Here is an 18,541-nt window from a genome sequence, read left to right as displayed (position 1 = left end):
AGAGGTCATATAGAAAATAAATGAATAACATTACAGTTGTGATGAGTTGCGCAAAGTATCAATTTCCTGGCATTTGATTTGTTACAACATATCTCCAATTTGTCCCGAAACCCGCATGCAAGTTGGATTGCAATGTGTCCTTGTGATTTGGAAAGAAGGTCAAACCAATATATATTTTTTAAACATGGGATGCCCAATATCTTTGACATATATTTTTAGAAGATTGGATATATAGATTAATATTCTGATCCGTTAAATAAAATAGTTCTCAGACACATAATCTGAATTAAGACAAATAACGCAATTGGAAATTGTAGCTAGAATTTTGAAATGTGCCAACGGTGTTATCACAATTGTAAATTAACCAATTCTCTGCAAGTAATCATTGTCAACTACGCAAAAAAAAAATCGATTAAAATATAAGCAGATTTTAAAAAATAGTTTGAAGTGAATTTTATGAAACATAAGAGCTGTCGCATATTTATGAAATATTAATGATATCGGCTAATTTTAGTGCCGTGAGAAACATCGGGTTATCGCATTGTTGTGAACGCAACGGTGTTCATATATTTGGCGTTGAAATACCAATGATGCCGAGTTGTCAAGAAGGCAAGAAGGTTGCGCCGTCAAGCAAGTGGCGTCAATGGTTAGAACTATTTACAGTTCGTGCGCCATAGAACCAGCAGCAGTGCTCCAAAATGTCACAAGAGTGGGGGAATCGATGAAACTTTTATGAGAGTGACTTACCCCACGGACAGAGCATATTCGCCAAAACTACAACATGCCACGTCTCAAAGCTGCCGCAAACCTTTAGTGTGATGGCTTCAATGTCTGAAGTACATTACACAGAGGAAACATGTATAGACAAACTTGTGTACAATGTGTCTGGCGTTTATCATTTGAGGACAAGTCACAGCAATTGTATTGTCAGTGGGCGACATGGTAAACAGATGGCGAAGGGGAGTTGATTGCAGTGACATGGGTTTGTACTCCAGCGTTGAAGATCCATCCGGATATTCCCAATTTAAATCTACAGTAATGAATCCCTTATCACAGACTGACTGGTGCGCTCCATTTAAAACAGGATCTTAACCTAATAAAATGAGTAAGTCATTTCAGAACACAAGATCCCGCACTCAAGTCGTAGCCAACGAAGGAAATGCTAATGTAACAATAAGATATGTGTCTCCATTAAAATCCCTTTGTTCATATGTGATTCTTGAATATACAACTAGGTTGATATCCTCCAACCTTCCCCACACAGTTCTTTTTGAGTAAAGTTATCCAATTCTGTATCGAAAATATACATTTGTTCGTATAAAGAACGCCCTTCAATTTTCAATTCTCCATGTAAAACGAAACACAGAGACCATTTTCTTTCGTAACGACCTTGACATTGCATTTCCTATAATATTTAAATTTCTTAGCGGGGTGGCGGGTCCGGCAGAACCATGCGACATCAGAATGTCAACAAGCCTTTTAAAACGACACCTCGTTGTGTAATGAAACGTATAATAGCATAATTATCGTAAGGATTAGTCTTTTTTTAAACCAATGATTGAATTAAAATGTCATTGATATCATTGTAGGTGTTTAAATCACCCATTTTTAGTTTGCAAAGTAATATCATAAACTCACCAAAAGTTGAGTGTTAGCTCGATGCATATATTGTACAATCTCCGTGAAATATATGAAGACTTAACCTTGATTTTATTTATTGGGTTGCCAGGGTCAGTGTCTTGTGACTGCGGCATTAATGGCGACATATTATGTTTGGCTGTCAATGTCCTTCAGTATCGTGGAGTTACATTATAATGTAATCATTACATACTAACAGTTCCTCTGATTGAGTAGTAACAATCCTAAACACGTGAGTGATATTTTAGTATCCAATGTTTCTACCCAAATCTTCGGGAGGGCCCTGGTGATTTTTTTCGTGCAGTAAACGGGGTTACTTTTCAGGAAGAAGTTTGGATATTGCCACAGATGGAACGAGATGCGTCTTTGGAAAAGTTTGTAAAACAACTTGTGCAATGTGCTAGTTCAGAAAACGCAGATCAGCCGAGTCAATTGAAGACCGAAATAGCAATAAACGGGCGAAATAAATCAAGCGGGCTATAAATTGTGATATAATTTTTAACGACACCTTATAGTTCCAAATACGATTCGTCAGTTCCCAATATCAGTCCCACCCACCAGCGAGCATGAGTATTTAAAAAGTCAGAGAGCAATTCAACGTTTTGAGTTCCCAAATGCATTTTACCTTAAATATATGATTCTGATTATTGTCATTCGCTTTCACTTTCTCTATCTCGTTATTTATCTTCGCTATTCTCACCCTCTGCCGATGAAAAAGGGAAAAAAACATTCGAGGCAGATCAGATTAAAACACTCTTATATTTACCAATATCTTGATGAATGCACGGAATACATTCAACGTCATGCCGAAACTTTCCCAATATATTTTACTACAAATTATTGCAGTCCAAACGGTATCGATTAAGAAATAATGGATTTACATTTAATTCAACTGCTGTCCCGTTAAGGAGGTGGATGAGGATTTTCGAGAAGGGGTGAGATGTTGAGAGGTAGAATGGTTATCTGAATCAGTTTTTGATGAACATATATAGTGGATCCCTATGATGATGGTTTCACCAAATTTATGAAACCGCCACTATTTCTATATGTAGTGCAAAAACTAGGGACCAAAACCAGATATCACCGATTCCTCTTTCATCGAGTAAGAATTATTTTGTAAGTGTAATTGCTTTTAGAGATTGAATCATGAAAAGAAAACTAATATAAATTCAAAATGTAAACTAATAGATGCCCAGCAAACAAAGTAAACGAAGATGCGGGAAAGGATTGATACTTTGGAGCTGACCTTTAGTTTAATCGTAGTCCTCAAAAACATATCTTAAGAATGAAACACCCTTTGTGGAATGGCAACATTTTAGTGTATTTATTCTGTATTATTCATTATTTATTCTGTAATTAATCAGCGGAAGCATTAATCTTAGTTGTGACAATGTTCCGTTACTTAAAAGTATATTTATGTTTGACTTAGATGACTTTATTAAAATATTGCAATTGAGTCACAGATAGAGGAAGTTACTGCATATTATTTGTGGCCTAGGCATGTGGCTTTGACTTCGTGAAGGCAGAAGCTTACGTTTACGTTTAAATGCCATGTTCGACCCTTTGAAATGTTCTGAAGTTGTATTTGTGAAACCCAACTTAATGGTCCCATTTCTAAAGCAGCACAGTGAGAGAGAAAAACATTCTATTAACCAATTCGCCTTCCAATACAGCGTCGATAAAATCAGATTTAATGTGAACTCTCTTTAAGGCAAAGAGAATGAAGCATCTTTTTCCAAGTGTTCGCGCTTTGAAGAGGGCTTCACAAGACCACTATTCTGTTTGGCGGGGACGGAGAAACCGGAGAACCCGTTACTTGTAACTTGACTGTGCAAAGCTTATGCAAAGAGGACTGGCGACTTCTAAAGCTGAAGTGAATCTTACTCACACGAATAGCTGTGAGCAAAATATTTTTGTGATATTGGCTAATCCTTGTCCGAGTGGATTTCGGGTGCAGAGGACATTAAACTGCCCGTCACCACCAATAAGCCATTACTGTCAGCAGCAAGCCCATGGATCCCATTTCTCAACTACGCTGTTTTTTATTTCTGGGAAGTTAACACTTGTTTATTTCCCTTAAATTTAGAACTAAGTAGGCGGGTCAACCAATCAGCACCGCCTATTGGTTCCTTTCAGCTCACGTCCAGCGCTGTCGATCCTCTTACGTAGGGGCATGGTTGATCCAAACAACCTTCAGACATACGTTTGCTTCCAACCTTTCGACGTGACCTGTGGTTCTTGTAGGAGAAAGTGAAGTGGAGCCAAATATCTCACGGGTCACGGGGCGAGAGTGAATGTGTTCCTTTCAGCTCACGTCCAGCGCTTCGATCCTCTTACGACTTGGGAGTCAAGAGTGCTTTATTGTCACACATCCCGAAACGGAATAAGTTAATTCTTATTTACAGCACCACGGCAGATATGTAAACACAGAACTCAGTAGACAGCATAATAAACAACACAAATAAGTCCAATGTATAGTGTAGGAAGAAAGTGCAGATGCTGGTTTAAACCGCGTTTAGTTGGAGTTCGTAGTCTTTAATAGCCTGTGTTTAAGAAGGAACTGCAGATGCTGGAAAATCGAAGGTACACAATAAAATGCTGGAGAAACTCAGCGGGTGCAGCAGCATCTATGGAGGGAAGGAAATATGCAACGTTTCGGGTCGAAACCCTTCTTCAGACTGATGGTTTATCTTTAATAGCGTGATGGTTGTTGGGAAGAAGCTGATCCTGAACCTGGACGTTCCAATTTTAAAGTTCCTATACCTTCTTCCCGATGGCAGGAGTGAAATGAGAGCGTGGTGGTGTGACGATGTGGGCCTCTGATGATGTTGGCTGCCTTTAAGAGGCAGCGCCTTCTATAGATCACTTCGGTGGCGGGGTGGTCAGTACACGGGATGGACTGGGCAGTGTTCACCACTTTTTGCAAGCTTCTTCGTTCCTGGGCGTTCGAGTTGCTGAACCAGGCCGTGATGCAACCAGTCAATGTGCTGCCTACCGTACAAATGTAGAAGTTCAAAAGAGTATAGTGTGTCACATTCAATAATTAAACCACGGTCCACCCTTGAAGGATCTTATTTCGTGTATATTTTGGATGCACGTTCATTTGAACAAGTTTTAGAAACCAGATGGGAGATGTGCGTTAACACGGGTGCAATTCCGACAAAACACATTTCAAGCATTGATCCGTTGCAGACTACAATGAAACTCATATGGCTTTGACTTGGATAAAATTGGTTATTGAATATAATTACAAATCTGTACACATCTAATTGGTCCAGTTGATAACTGGCACTGGCAGCACTCTGATCCAAGCAACATTTGAAACGTTTCAGCGTACTCTAACTCTGGGTCTGGATGTACTTCGCTGTAAAGGTCGAGGTAGAACATCATTCAGCACTGGACAATCTTATACTGGACATTTTTTACATTTTACATAGAAAGATACAAACATAGAAAATAGGTGCAGGAGTAGGCCATTCGGCCCTTCGAGCCTGCACCGCCATTCAATATGATCATGGTTGATCTTCCAACTCAGTGTCCTGTACCTACCTTCTCTCCATACCCCCTGATCACCCTTTAGCCACAAGGGCCACATCTAACTCCCTCTTAAATATAGCCAATGAACTGGCCCCAATTACCTTCTGTGGCAGAGAATTCCAGAGATTCATCACTCTGTGTGAAAAATGTTTTTCTCATCTCGGTCCTAAAAGATTTCCCCCTTATCCTTAAACTGTGACCCCTTGTTCTAAATTAATTTACAAGCCAATTAATCTACAAACCTGTAGGTCTTTGGACTGTGGGAGGAAATCACGGGGCGAACGTACAAACTCCATACAGACAGCACCCGTCGGGATCGAACCCAGATCTCTGGCGCTGCATTTTGCTGTAAGACAGCAACTCTACCGCTGCGCCACCTTGACCGCCTCTAGATATCCGACTTGAGCTCATCCATTCCATTCTTAAAACAAAGTGCTGGCGAAACTCAGCGGGTCAGGCAGATCTGAGGAAGGAAATGAACAGACGACGTAAGGGTCGGGTCTCTTCTTCAGGCGGATTCAGGAAGAAAGACACAGAGCGCTGGAGCAACTCAGCGACTCCGGCAGCATCTCTGGAGAGCAGAGATCAACAAAGTTCCGGGTCCGCACTTTTCTTCAGAAGAAGGATCCGGACACGAAACGTAACCTATCCTTTATCTCCGGAGATGCTGAGTTACTCCAGCACTTTGTGCCTTTTTTGTTGTTGTAAACCGGCATCTGCAGTTCATTGTCTCAACGTTCCGAAGAGTCCAACCCGAAACAGCATCTGTCCATTAAACGGCACAAAGCGCTGGAGTATCTCAACAGGTCAGGCAGCATTGGTAAATTCTTGATTAGTTTGGCTGTCAGGGTCATGGGGAGGAGGCAGGAGAATGGGATTGAGAGGGAAAGATAGATCAGCTATGATTGAATGGCGGAGTGGACTTGACGGGGCGAATGGCCTAATTCTGCTCCTAGAACTAATGAACATAAACTTCTGAACTCTTGTGTCTCCATTCTATTCATGGCGATCATTGCCTGAACATCATCGAAACCCGTGATGTTCACAATTGTAAACCTGTTGCGCTTAGGTTTCTGGCCCAGATAGAAAAGCAACATCTTTCTTGCGCTGCGGACCTGGCTCAATAAGAAGGGTTATCTAGTCTGGACAGTTGGGAACAACAGCCAGGCTGAACCCCTCACTGCGAGGTGATCGTCCCCCCTGTCCCACTTAGGAAACCTGAACGGAAACCTCTGGAGACTTTGCGCCCCACCCAAGGTTTCCGTGCGGTTCTCGGAGGTTGCAGGTGGTTCCTGGAGGTTGCAGGTAGTGGAAGCAGGTAGGGAGACTGACAAAAACCTCCGGGAACCTCACGGAAACCTTGGGTGGGGCGCAAAGTCTCCAGATGTTTCCGTTCAGGTTTCCTAAGTGGGACAGGGTACCTGATATTAAACCAGATTCCCGTGTGTTCTCGTACAGGATCACTTGGCGTGCCCGAGGAAGAGCAAGGACGCTATCGCTGTTGCTCCGGGCCCTCAACCAATGATTGTAAAACCCTGCTCAAATTGACGGTGGCAATTCCAATAAATAACATACTGTACTAAATAGGAATTTCATTGTTCCGTTTGGGTACATATGACTATTCAACACTTGACTCTCTCTCTCTTGACTCTCGAACCAGCGGCGGGAGAGACGCAGCGCGCAGAGGAGCTGCCTCGCAGTGCCAGAAACTCCGGTTCGACCCTGATCCCGGGTGCTGTCTGTGTGGAGTTTGCACGTTCACCCTGTCACCGCATGGGGTTCCACAGCTGCTCCGGTTTCCTCCCACATCCCAAAGTTTAATTGTCCTCTGTATACTCACTTCTGCTGTGTAGGGAGTGGGTGAGAACGTGACATAACATGGAACTAGAGTGAATGTTTTGCGTGGATTCGGTGGGCCGAAGGGCCTCTTTCTCTGCTGTATCTCTAATCTAAGCTCTGCTTCAAGAGTACCTTTACAAATCCGTAAAGGCGTTGTGCCTTAGGATGAGAAAGACGCCATATAAATGTATTATTCTCCCTATTAACGTGGGAAATACATATTAAATATATATTTTACATATTTGGGTTGTCCAGTGAGAGACTGTCCATTAGATGGAAATAGTTTGCAGCCATGGGGCCTGCGGCATTGAGGTTTGAAACACATTAAAAAGCAGCCAAAGCGCGGATGACGCGTCTTTTACTGGCCACTTTCTGGCGCTGTAACTCTTAACGCGTTTTACATTTAAACTTATTTTGCCACCGATTCCTAACGCCACCGATTCATGTTGCTCATTCGAGCTGAGATCAGTTTGCGACCGGATTTCACCCCTTTGTGCAGTGACAAGTGATGTTATTGAGCCGTGGGATCTTTGGGAACAAAAAAAATCATCAAAGTTTTTTTTTTTTTTTTTTTTTTTAATATTTTATTTTATTAGAAGTAAGTACAGTCATATGGCACCAAAGTGCCTAATATATATTTTCATAATACATTTTATGTACAACTTCTTTTTTTTTTTTTTGTTACACTGAAAAAAGATTAGAATAAGAAAAAGAAGTTAGATAGTAAAGGATAGAAAGATGTGAAATATATAGTGTGTGAAAAAAGAAAACGAGTAAATGAAAAAAGTTGAGAGAGAGAATAGAGAGAAGAAAAGAAAAAAAAAAAAGAGGAGATCATTATTTATAGTCTTGACCAACCCTTGTCCAGTCCTGAAACAGTTATTTTTTACAATTGTGTTGCACCATATGATTCCAAAAAAACGACGAATGGAGACCAACTCGTTATGAATTGGTCTGATTTATCCATTAGGAGGAATCGCATTTCCTCAAGATGAGCGGTGTCCAACATACTTGCAATCCACATTTTAAGCGTTGGTATTGATGTACCCTTCCAAAATTTAAGAATTAATTTTTTTGCTATTATTAAACCATAGTTAAGGAATAGATTTTGAGATGTGTTCAATTTATTCCCATCTTCCATTACGCCAAATATAATCATTTCAGTATTAGGTTTCATTCTTGTCTTGAATAATTTTGTAAATATTTCAAAAATATCATTCCAAAATCTATAAAGTTTTATGCAGGAGACTAAGGAGTGTGTTATAGTTGCCTTTTGGGCTAGACATTTATCACAAGTGGCGGATATATTTGGATAAAATTTGTTCAATCTTGTTTTTGAGTAATATAATCTATGTACAATTTTAAATTGAATTAAATTATGTCTTACATTAATTGAACATTTGTGAATATATATCAGGTATTTTTCCCATTTAACCTTCGTAATTTTTATCATTAGTTCCCGTTCCCAAAATCATCAAAGTTAATCGTAGAAAAAATAATGACAACATTTTACTTGTTGCGTGGACTCGGTGGGACGAAGGGCCTGTTTCAATGCTGCATCTCATACGGTATATGGCTAAGGGAATTTCACGCCGACCCCTTCACTCCTTGCATGTTATCTCACGGTAATGCACCCCGACTCAAGAGGTCAGCTATTTCAAGGGGGGGGGGGGTGGAAAAATATATAGTCTTTATTTCCTATTGACTGATTTACGTTCCCTCCAACGACTTACATCGGGATTGCAGTCTCGTTTATAATTTAACGATTTAAATCAAACGACTCGTCTTTCACTAAAAGCAGCAAGGAAGGAAAAGCCCCCCCCCCCCCCCCCCTTGAAATGGCTGACCTCTTGAGTCGGGGTGCATTACGGTGAGATACTAGTTTTTCTTTGCAGAACCAGGCAGATTGTGCAGAACAACAGCCGGAGGACGATGAAAAGGTCCAAATCTAAACACAACGCCTGGAGGAACTCAGCGGGCCAGGCAGCATCTGTGGAGGGAACTGACGGACGACGTTTCGGATCGGGTCCCTTCTTCTGAGTTTCTGGAGATTCCAGCATCTGCAGTTCCTTGTGTCTACTTCGTTGCTCCACCTTCGCCCATATATCTCAATGGGGATAGACACAAAATGCTGGAGTAACTCAGCGGGTCAAGTAGCATCTCTGGAGAAAAGAAATATGTGACGTTTCGGGTCGAGACCCTTCTTCAAACCATCTAAAGAAGTCTGAAGAAGAGTCTTGACCCGAAACCTCACCTAGTCCTTTTCTCTGGAGTTGCTGCCTGACCTGCTGAGTTACTTCAGCTTTTCGTGTTTATCTGCGGTGTACATCAGCATCTGCAGTTCCCCCCTGTACCTTGTGTCTGTTCCACTGCGAAATCTCCTCAAGGTATGCCTACTTTGAAGAAGTCCTCCCCCTCTCTCCGACGAGAGTTCTGCAAGTCTGAAGAAGGGTCTCGACCCGAAACACCACCTATCCATGTTCTCCAGAGATCCTGCCTGACCTGCTGAGTTACTCCAGCATTTTGTGTCTACGATGTATCTGCAGTTCCCCACATTTCTCAATGGGCAACCCATTGCGCTTCGCCCGAGCTGTATAGATTTGGGGACATTAATCTTGCACTATTATTGTCTATTTATTTGTCTGTTTTTGTAATAGATATTTACTGCCTTTTTTTGTGTAGGAAGGAACTGAAGATACCTGTTTACACGGACGATAGACACAAAATGCTGGATTAATTCTGCGCGTCATGCAGCTTCTCCGGAGAAAAGGCAGAGCAGACCCTTCATCAGACTATTTTGTTGTTTATTATGGGGTTTACAGAGTACTATGTTTACATATATGTTGTGCTGCTGCAACTAAGAATTCCATCCTTCCGTTTCGGGATATATGAAACATACGAAACATACTTGACATTTGACTCTTGATTAGGCGGCGTTTCGGATCGGGGATATTTTTTCAGACTGTAACTGTTACTGCATCTAAGGCCTCAACACCTGGGATATTGGCCAGGAAGATGATATTCATCCATCCAGTGAATTTGGAGGATTTTGTGGAGATAACATTGATCGCATTTTAAGTGCCTCGATGTGCTGCGATAGGTAGTCAAAAGTACATGACAGGGCAGACATTTTTGTCACCCAATAGATCATGGATGTTGTGCGTCAAATACCACTTGAACAATGGTACTTGGTAGTTGGTGTTCCATATCTGCTGATATAGATTCAAATCATCTTTTCTTTGAAAACTAGCACTGTACCAAGGGCATGGGGGAATTGGGAAAGACGGGATTCGTGTTCACAGAGCCGGGAAGTATACTTTAACGGCGCTTCATTTTATACGTAGCAGTAAGGGAATTGTAGCTTCTAATGTAATTCCGCCCAACATGAAGACATTTGGACAGGTACTTGGATAAGATAGGTTTAGAGGGATGTGGGCCGTGCGCAGGCAGAAGGGACTAGTGTAGATGGAGCATCTTGGTCAGCATGGGGAATTTGGACAGAAAATGCCCGTTTCCAAGCAGTATGATTCTTAAGTACAAAGGTCTGAAGTCTCACACCACCAGGTTCAGGAACGTTACTTTCCCACAACCATCCGGTTCTTGAGCCAACCTACACAACTCTCATCGACAATGGAACCCTTCTTCAGACTGACCCGAAACGTCACCTATTCCTTCGCTCCGTGGATGCTGCCTCACCCGCTGAGTTTCTCCAGCATTTTTGTCTACCATCGATTTTTCCAGCATCTGCAGTTCCTTCTTAAACACTAAATAAGGCTCATCTCTTGCACTACCGTGAACTTGTGTTTGTTTTCTAATTATTTTTGCTCTGAAGTCTTGTTTTTCTGCATAGCATTCTTTCTTTTGGAATTTTATGCGTAATTGATGTATAATGTATGTATAATTTGTTTTGTTTTGTGTGTGTTGAGTCTATACTCAGCAACTTCTACAGATGCACCAGAGAAAGCATTTTATCGGGATGCACCACAGCTTGGAGGACCAGACCATCACAACCTCTCCTCCGTTGACTTCATTCATACTTCACGCTACCTCGGCAAGGCCAGCAGTGTAATTAAGGATGGCCACTCCTTCTTCTCCCCTCTCCCATCAGGCAAAAGCTGCAGAAGGTACCTCCAGAATCAGGGACAGTTTCTTCCCAGCTGTTAGCAGGCAATTGAATCATCCTACCACAACCAGAGAGCACTGCTGAAGTACCATCTACCTCATTGGTGACCCTCGGGCCATCCTTAATCGGACGTTGCTCCTTACATTAAACGTTAATCCCGTATCATGTATCTATACACTGTAAATGGCTAGATTGTAATCGTGATTTGTCTTTCCGATGACTGGTTAGCATGCAACAAAAGCTTTTCACTGTACCTCGGTACGTGTGACAATAAATTAAACTGAACCGGAGTGATTAGAGAACATATAAGAAGGTGAGGAATAAGAATGAAGGATGGTGGTCATTACGCATGGAAACAGACCCTTCGGTTACCGTGTTGTTGCTGGCGAGCCTGGTTTCCTCTGAAAAATGGTTTCGACGTCGCCAGTCCGTTTTCTCCAGGTGTACAGTGTAGGAAGGAACTACAGATGCTGGTTTAAACCGAAGATAGACACAAACGATGGAGTAACTCAGCGGGACAGGCATCGTCTCTGGGGAGAAGGAATGGGTGACGTTTCGGGTCGAGGCCCTTCTTCAGACTGGCTCTTCTTCAAATCCTCACTCGGACTGGGTCTGAAGAAGGGTCTCGACCCGAAACATCACCCTTTCCTTCTCTCCAGAGATGCTGCCTGTCCCGCTGGGTTTCTCCAGGTGTGCAGCCTGACCCATTTAGTTACTCCAGCACTTTATGTCCCTTTGTGTCCATTTGTAATCTGGAGTTCTTTATTTCTGCCTATTATACTCACCATTTTTTTTAAACCAGGTCTTTCCTGTGTAATTTCAAGCACTCATGTAACTAACTTCAGTACATACTTCTTAAGAATAGTGAATTCCTGGCTCACCGTCATTGCTTTCCGGATTGAAAATAAAATCCTTCCTGAAACCCTCTCAAAATCTCCCTCCTAAGCTTATAGATACCCCTAGATAACTTTCTCACTATCTATTTCCTCCACGCACCTCATAATGTTATATCCCCCTAGTTCAGATCCTCACCCAACCTTCTCCACTGCTAAAGGAGATAGTCCACTTTACCAGTTTCTTCACATTCCTTAAATACACTGTGTTCCAACAACGTCCAGAAGCAGGCATCATGTGTAGGAAGGAACTGCAGATGATGGTTTACACCGATGATAGACACAAAGTGCTGGAGTAACACATTGGGCCAGGCAGCATCTCTGGGGGATATGGATAGGTGACGTTTCGGGTCGAGACACCTCTTCAGACTGAACCAGAAACGTCGCCTATCCATATTCTCCAGGGATGCTGCCTGACCCGCTGAGCTTCTCCAGCACTTTGTGTCTGACATCTAGACGCATCTCCTTTGAACCATTTCCAATATAATCACACCGTTCACTCCAGTGTGAGACGACCAGACAGTTTAAGCAGAGTGCTGCTGTGACCTGCAATACGTCGCCCGTGAAAGACTGGGGACAAACGAATTAAGTTTACAACTTTTGAAAGGGAATCGGCTCTTTGCTTTTAGAGGATTCATTCACAAGGATTTGTAGGTGGGCGCATCACAGCAATAGTTCCGGGGGAGAACCGACACGCGTACGAAGCCCCTGCAGTCCCGTGTTGTGTTCTGTTTCAGATTATTGCTTGGATTAACCAGTTTTATACCAGAGGTTATAAAATAAAGCGCTGGGGGAAGTCAGCGGCTTAGACAGCATCTGTGGAGAGAAATGGACAGACGACGTTTCGGGTCGAGATCCTTCTTCAGCGGTGTAGGAAGGAACTCCAGATGCTGGTTTGCACTGAAGATGGACACAAAATGCTGGAGTAACTCAGCGGGTCAGGCAGCATCTCTGGAGAAAAGGAATGGTCGACGTTTCGGGACCCTTCTTCTTTAATAGCCTGATGGTTGAAGGGAAGAAGTTGCCCCTGAACCTGGACGTTGCAGTTTGCAGGCTCATTCCTATACTTTCTTCCCGATAGCATGCAAAACAAAGCTTACCATGTTGTGCCCCGGTACACGTTACAGTAATACGCCTAAAACTAAACCTCGTGGGTTAAGATCACCTTTCTTCCCACCTTGCCCCCCCCCCCCCCCCCCCTCCCCCCACCTCCCATCCTTGTTTTCTTTAACGTAGCGAAAAGTTTCTGTGGAAATGTTGAAGTTATTTCTACAACTTATTTCTAAATGTACAGCTTAGGCAGCGGAGTATCTCCAAACCACAACAGCCCGAAACAATTTGGCGGCTGAATCAAAAGTTAAAAAAGCCACATCTGAATCTCTCCACGCAGCGGTTACTGTCCACTGTTTTCAACTGATCGGCATTTAGACTCAAGCTGACAAGCGAGAATCTCCAAGTCACCTTAAGGGACGCACTGAGAACGGCCTTGGGGAAATTATTTGCACAATGAACAATGCACATTGAAAACACTTTGGAGATTAGAGACGAGCAGAGGTCAAATAGACACAACTTGGAAATTAAATAAAAATAAAAACTTGTCCGTCAAACAACTGTAGCAACAAAGGTAAAAACAAAGAAACGCCTCATCTTTTATAATAACATTAATAAATATGAAGGGCTAGGTGATTGATACACCAATCATTCGCGGCAAATAATGGCACAGATGCGCAGCAGGGAGAGCTGCTGCCTCATATCGTGCGAGACGCGGGTTCGATCTTGGGGGCTGTGTGTGTGGAGTTTGCACGTTCTCCCTGTGACCGCGTCGGTTTTCTGCGGGCGCTCTAGTTTCCTTCCACATCCCAAAGACGTGCGGGTTTGTAGGTTAATCGACCCTCTGTAAATTGCCCCGAGTGTGTAGGGAGTGAACGTGAAAGTGGTAAAACAGAACTGTGCGGGTGATTGATGGTCGGCTTGGACTTGGTGGGCTGAACATGATAAATATTTGATCTGAAAACAAAAATCGATCTGGGCTATTATCCTTAAGCAATTTATATTGAGCTATACTTTTAAATGTATTGATGTACGTATTTATTACTAGTAAATGTATCAGATTACTAAATAGTCATAATCAACAGTAGAGTCAATACAACACGGAAACCCCTTGGACTCAACTTGCTCACGCCGACTCAATTACGCTAGTCCAACCTGCTCGCGTTATCCCTCTAAACCTTAGATAGACACTCTGTCTGAAGAAAGGTTACATGCCTGACGAAGGGGGTCGACCCAAAACGTCGCCTATTCCTTTTCTCCAGAGATGCTGCTTGACTCGCTGAGTTACTCCAGCATTTTGTGTCCATCTTCGGTGTAAACCGGCATCTGCAGTTCCTTCCCACATATTCCCACTAAACCTTTCCTGTCTATCTACTTTTCCAGTTTTAAAAACAAAAATGCTGTGATAGTACCTGTCTCAACTACCTCCTCTGGCAGGTGGATCCCGATGCCGGGAAAATCCACCTTCACCAGATCCACGCTTACAATCCCCGGGAAGCAAGGAAACCCACTAATCTCTCACTCGTCTTCATTGGACCAACATCAGTTTATCAGCAAGTTGTAGAATGTCAAGATTTAGAAAGACGTGGAAGGATTAGGGCACGACCCGAAGAGATTATCGTGGTTACTCTCGCCACACACACTGCCTGACGTTATGAACATTTTCATAATCAATCTGAAAAGTCCCGACCCGAAACGTCGCCTGCCCATTCCCTCCCAGATGCTACCTGACTCGCTGAGTTAATCCACACTTTGTATCTTTTGTTTGTAAATCAGTATCTACAGTTCCTGTCTGTCTACAGTTCCATGTACCTACCCTCCACAGACGCTTCTTGATCTCCGGAGTTCCTCCAGCACTCGTTGTCCTTTTATGTAACCAAGCATTTGCGGTTCTTTGTACCTCCCTCCATAGATGCTGCCTGATCCTCCGAATTCCTCCAGCACTTTATGCCTTTTTTGTTTGTTTGTTGGAATCCAGCATCTGCGGTTCCTTGTGCTTCTCCCACAGATGCTGTCTAACCCGCTGGGCTCCTTCAGCTCTTTGTCTGTTTTTCAACACCAGCACCTGCAGTTCCTTGTTACCTCCCTCCTCGGTTGCTCTGACCCGATGAGTCCAGGACATTGTGTTGTGCTCGAGATTCCAGCATCATGTCCGGCATAGACATTGTGGGCCGAAGGGCCGGTTCAGTTTTGGTCTCCTAATCTGAGGAAAGACATTCTTGTCATAGAGGGAGTACAGAGGAGGTTCACCAGACTGATTCCTGGGATGTCAGGACTTTCATATGAAGAAAGACTGGATAGACTCGACTTGTACTCGCTAGAATTTAGAAGATTGAGGGGGGATCTTATAGAAACTTACAAAATTCTTAAGGGGTTGGACAGGCTAGATGCAGGAAGATTATTCCCGATGTTGGGGAAGTCCAGAACAAGGGGTCACAGTTTAAGGATAAGGGGGAAGTCTTTTAGGACCGAGATGAGAAAAACATTTTTTACACAGAGAGTGGTGAATCTGTGGCATTCTCTGCCACAGAAGGTAGTTGAGGCCAGTTCATTAGCTATATTTAAGAGGAAGTTAGATGTGGCCCTTGTGGCTAAAGGGACCAGGGGGTATGGAGAGAAGGCAGGTACAGGATACTGAGTTAGATGATCAGCCATGATCATATTGAATGGCGGTGCAGGCTCGAAGGGCCGAATGGCCTACTCCTGCACCTATTTTCTATGTTTCTATGTGCTGTGCTGTTCTGTGCTCCACGTTCTATCTGCAGTCTTGCGTTTCCAGCATTTTATTTTTGCTTGGTTTAACCTCGAATGTCGGAGGCAGATCTGACCCCACATCCTCTGTGATTTCACAGTTGAAGGAAATCGGGTTCTTGATCGGCGGCGAGTACCAGTATGATGGCCGGAGAACTACTAAACTGGCTTGTGTTATTTAGGCGTTTGCGTTAAAGCTTAATAATTAACATTTTAACCAGATTTCGTAAATTATAATACATCAATTTTATGAAATGGCCTGAAAAATTATGATGTAGTCTGAAGAAACCTTGTTCTGTAGAGACGCTGCCTGACCGGCTGAGTTGCTCCACTATTTTGTGTTCCTTTTGTGTATTAGCCAGCATCTGCAGTTCTTTATTGCTAAATTATATGATGTGATTAGCCCAGCGTAGATGAATCCAAATAAAAACGAAATCACGATCAAAACTTCGCCGTCACTCATAATATGCATGGTCACATTTTGGCTTCATCGCTGACCGAATCTCCAAAGCTCTTCGGGTTATGAAGAGGCATCTCATTACTCAATCGGTGTGAATGGACAAGTGGGAAAGTGGGCAGCCCCACAGCCCATGAGATTTGAAGCGATTGCGAGTAACTACAGTGATTTTAGTTTCGAAAAAAAAGTTTATTTAAACAAAAAGTAATTGTTCCAATATCATGCGGTTATCATTGCTTCCAATTTCCCCTCAAACTCGCACGTCGCCTCAGTTTATTGATTGATGTAGCACAGAAACAGGCCCTTCGACCGATTACCCGTTCGCATTAGTTCTGTTATCCCGCTTTCCCATCCACTCCCTACACATAGGGGCAATTTGCCGAGGTCAATTAAACTTAAAACCCGCACGCCTTCATCAAAATATACAGTAGCTACTGATTTGCCTCGTGAAGCTACAGATTTGCCTGGTTACTTATTGTGTAGGAAGGCCTTGCATAGCTGGTTCACACCGAAGATAGACACAACGTTCTGGAGTAACTCGGCGGGTCAGGCAGTATCTCTGGATATAAAGGATGGCTGACGTTTCGGGTCGAGATCTTTCTTCAGACGCCTGATGTGAAGAAGGGTCTCGACCCGAAACGTCGTCTATTCCTTTTCTCCAGAGATGCTGCCTGACCCGCTGAGTTACTCCAGAACTTTGTCTGTGGAATTCTCTGCCTAAGAGGGGGGTGGAGGCAGGTTCTTTAGATGCTTTCAAGAGAGAGCTAGATATGGCTCTTAAAAATAGCGGAGTCAGGGGATATGGGAGAAGGCAGGAACGGGGTATTGATTGGGGATGATCAGCCATGATCACATTGAATGGCGGTGCTGGCTCGAAGGGCCGAATGGCCTACTCCTGCACCTATTGTCTATTGTCATAACTCCGTGTCGATCTTTAGTTACCTATTCCCTATTTTCATAGCGTTTGGATCAAAACCCTGCAAGTCCCTACCAAGGGACATCGTGGAAATGTCTTCGTTGTAGTAATCATTCCGACGAGGGCAGTTTGTGAATTGATATTTTACCGTTTTGAAGGCGCGATATAAAAGCAAATTATTTGTGTTATTACACATGAAATACCTTTAAATTAATTTGTCAAAATTATATTAATCTGTGCAGAATCAAGCATCTGCCTGATTATTCACACGCACACCCACTGAATTAAAAATGTTACCAAAATTGCAGTGGAGGCCAAGTCACTGGATGGATTTAAGAGAGAGTTGGATAGAGCTCTAGGGGCTTGTGGAGTGAAGAGATATGGGGAGACGGCAGGCACGGGTTATTGATAGGGGACGATCACAATGAATGGCGGTGCTGGCTCGAAGGGCCGAATGGCCTACTCCTGCACCTATTTTCTACGTTTCTATGTTTCAAAAGATAAAAGCAATTCAGTCAATTAAAGATTTTTTTTCTTTATTGCCAGATAATACAATGCATTTGGTGATACGAAACATTCATGAGGTACAGTAATTCAGTTCCAAGTCACCAAGAAAATAAATTGAAGGCCTGAAGCCCATGATCAAAGATACTAGAGGATCATCTAGTATCTTTACCCATGATTAACATCAAGGTTCAGAATTGGCACAAAGTTGATACAATGCAATCCCTCGGGATGAACAAAGGGACACAATCAAAATATTATATATTTGAAGTCAGGCGATGATTGTTGCTGACATTATCAGCTGCCCTGAGTTGATGCTTGAGTCAACACCTCATTATTTACCCTCCATCAACGTGAGATCTTTCTAACCCCTGTGGCCATAATCTAATTCACACTAAGTCATATCCACCTGTCTGCCCTCTGCTCTCTTATCTACATAGCCTTTGGTTAAACTACAGCTCAACTTTAACATTTTCATCCTTGTTCTCATTCAATTAAGTGCAGCACGGTTAAAGGCGGCACAGTGGTAGAGCTGCTGTCAGAGACCCGGGTTTGATCCTGACTACAGGTGCTGTTCTGTACGGAGTTTGTACATTCCCCCTGTGACCGCCTGGGGTTCCTCCGGATGCTCCAGTTTCCTCCCGCACTCCAAACACGCACAGGTTTGTAGGTTAATTGGTTTCTGGAAATTGTAAATTGTTCCTAATGTGTAGGATAGTGCTAGTGTATGGGGCAATTGCTGGTTCCACGCTGTATCTCTAAAGTAAAAACAGATAACTTTACAGCTCTACAAGAAAAGCAGTTGTGTTGAAGTCAAATTCAGCCAACTACTT

Source organism: Amblyraja radiata, chromosome 4 (assembly GCF_010909765.2).
Source record: "Amblyraja radiata isolate CabotCenter1 chromosome 4, sAmbRad1.1.pri, whole genome shotgun sequence".
In the NCBI taxonomy this organism is placed as follows: Eukaryota; Metazoa; Chordata; class Chondrichthyes; order Rajiformes; family Rajidae; genus Amblyraja; species Amblyraja radiata.
Note: the sequence above shows the minus strand (reverse complement) of the source record.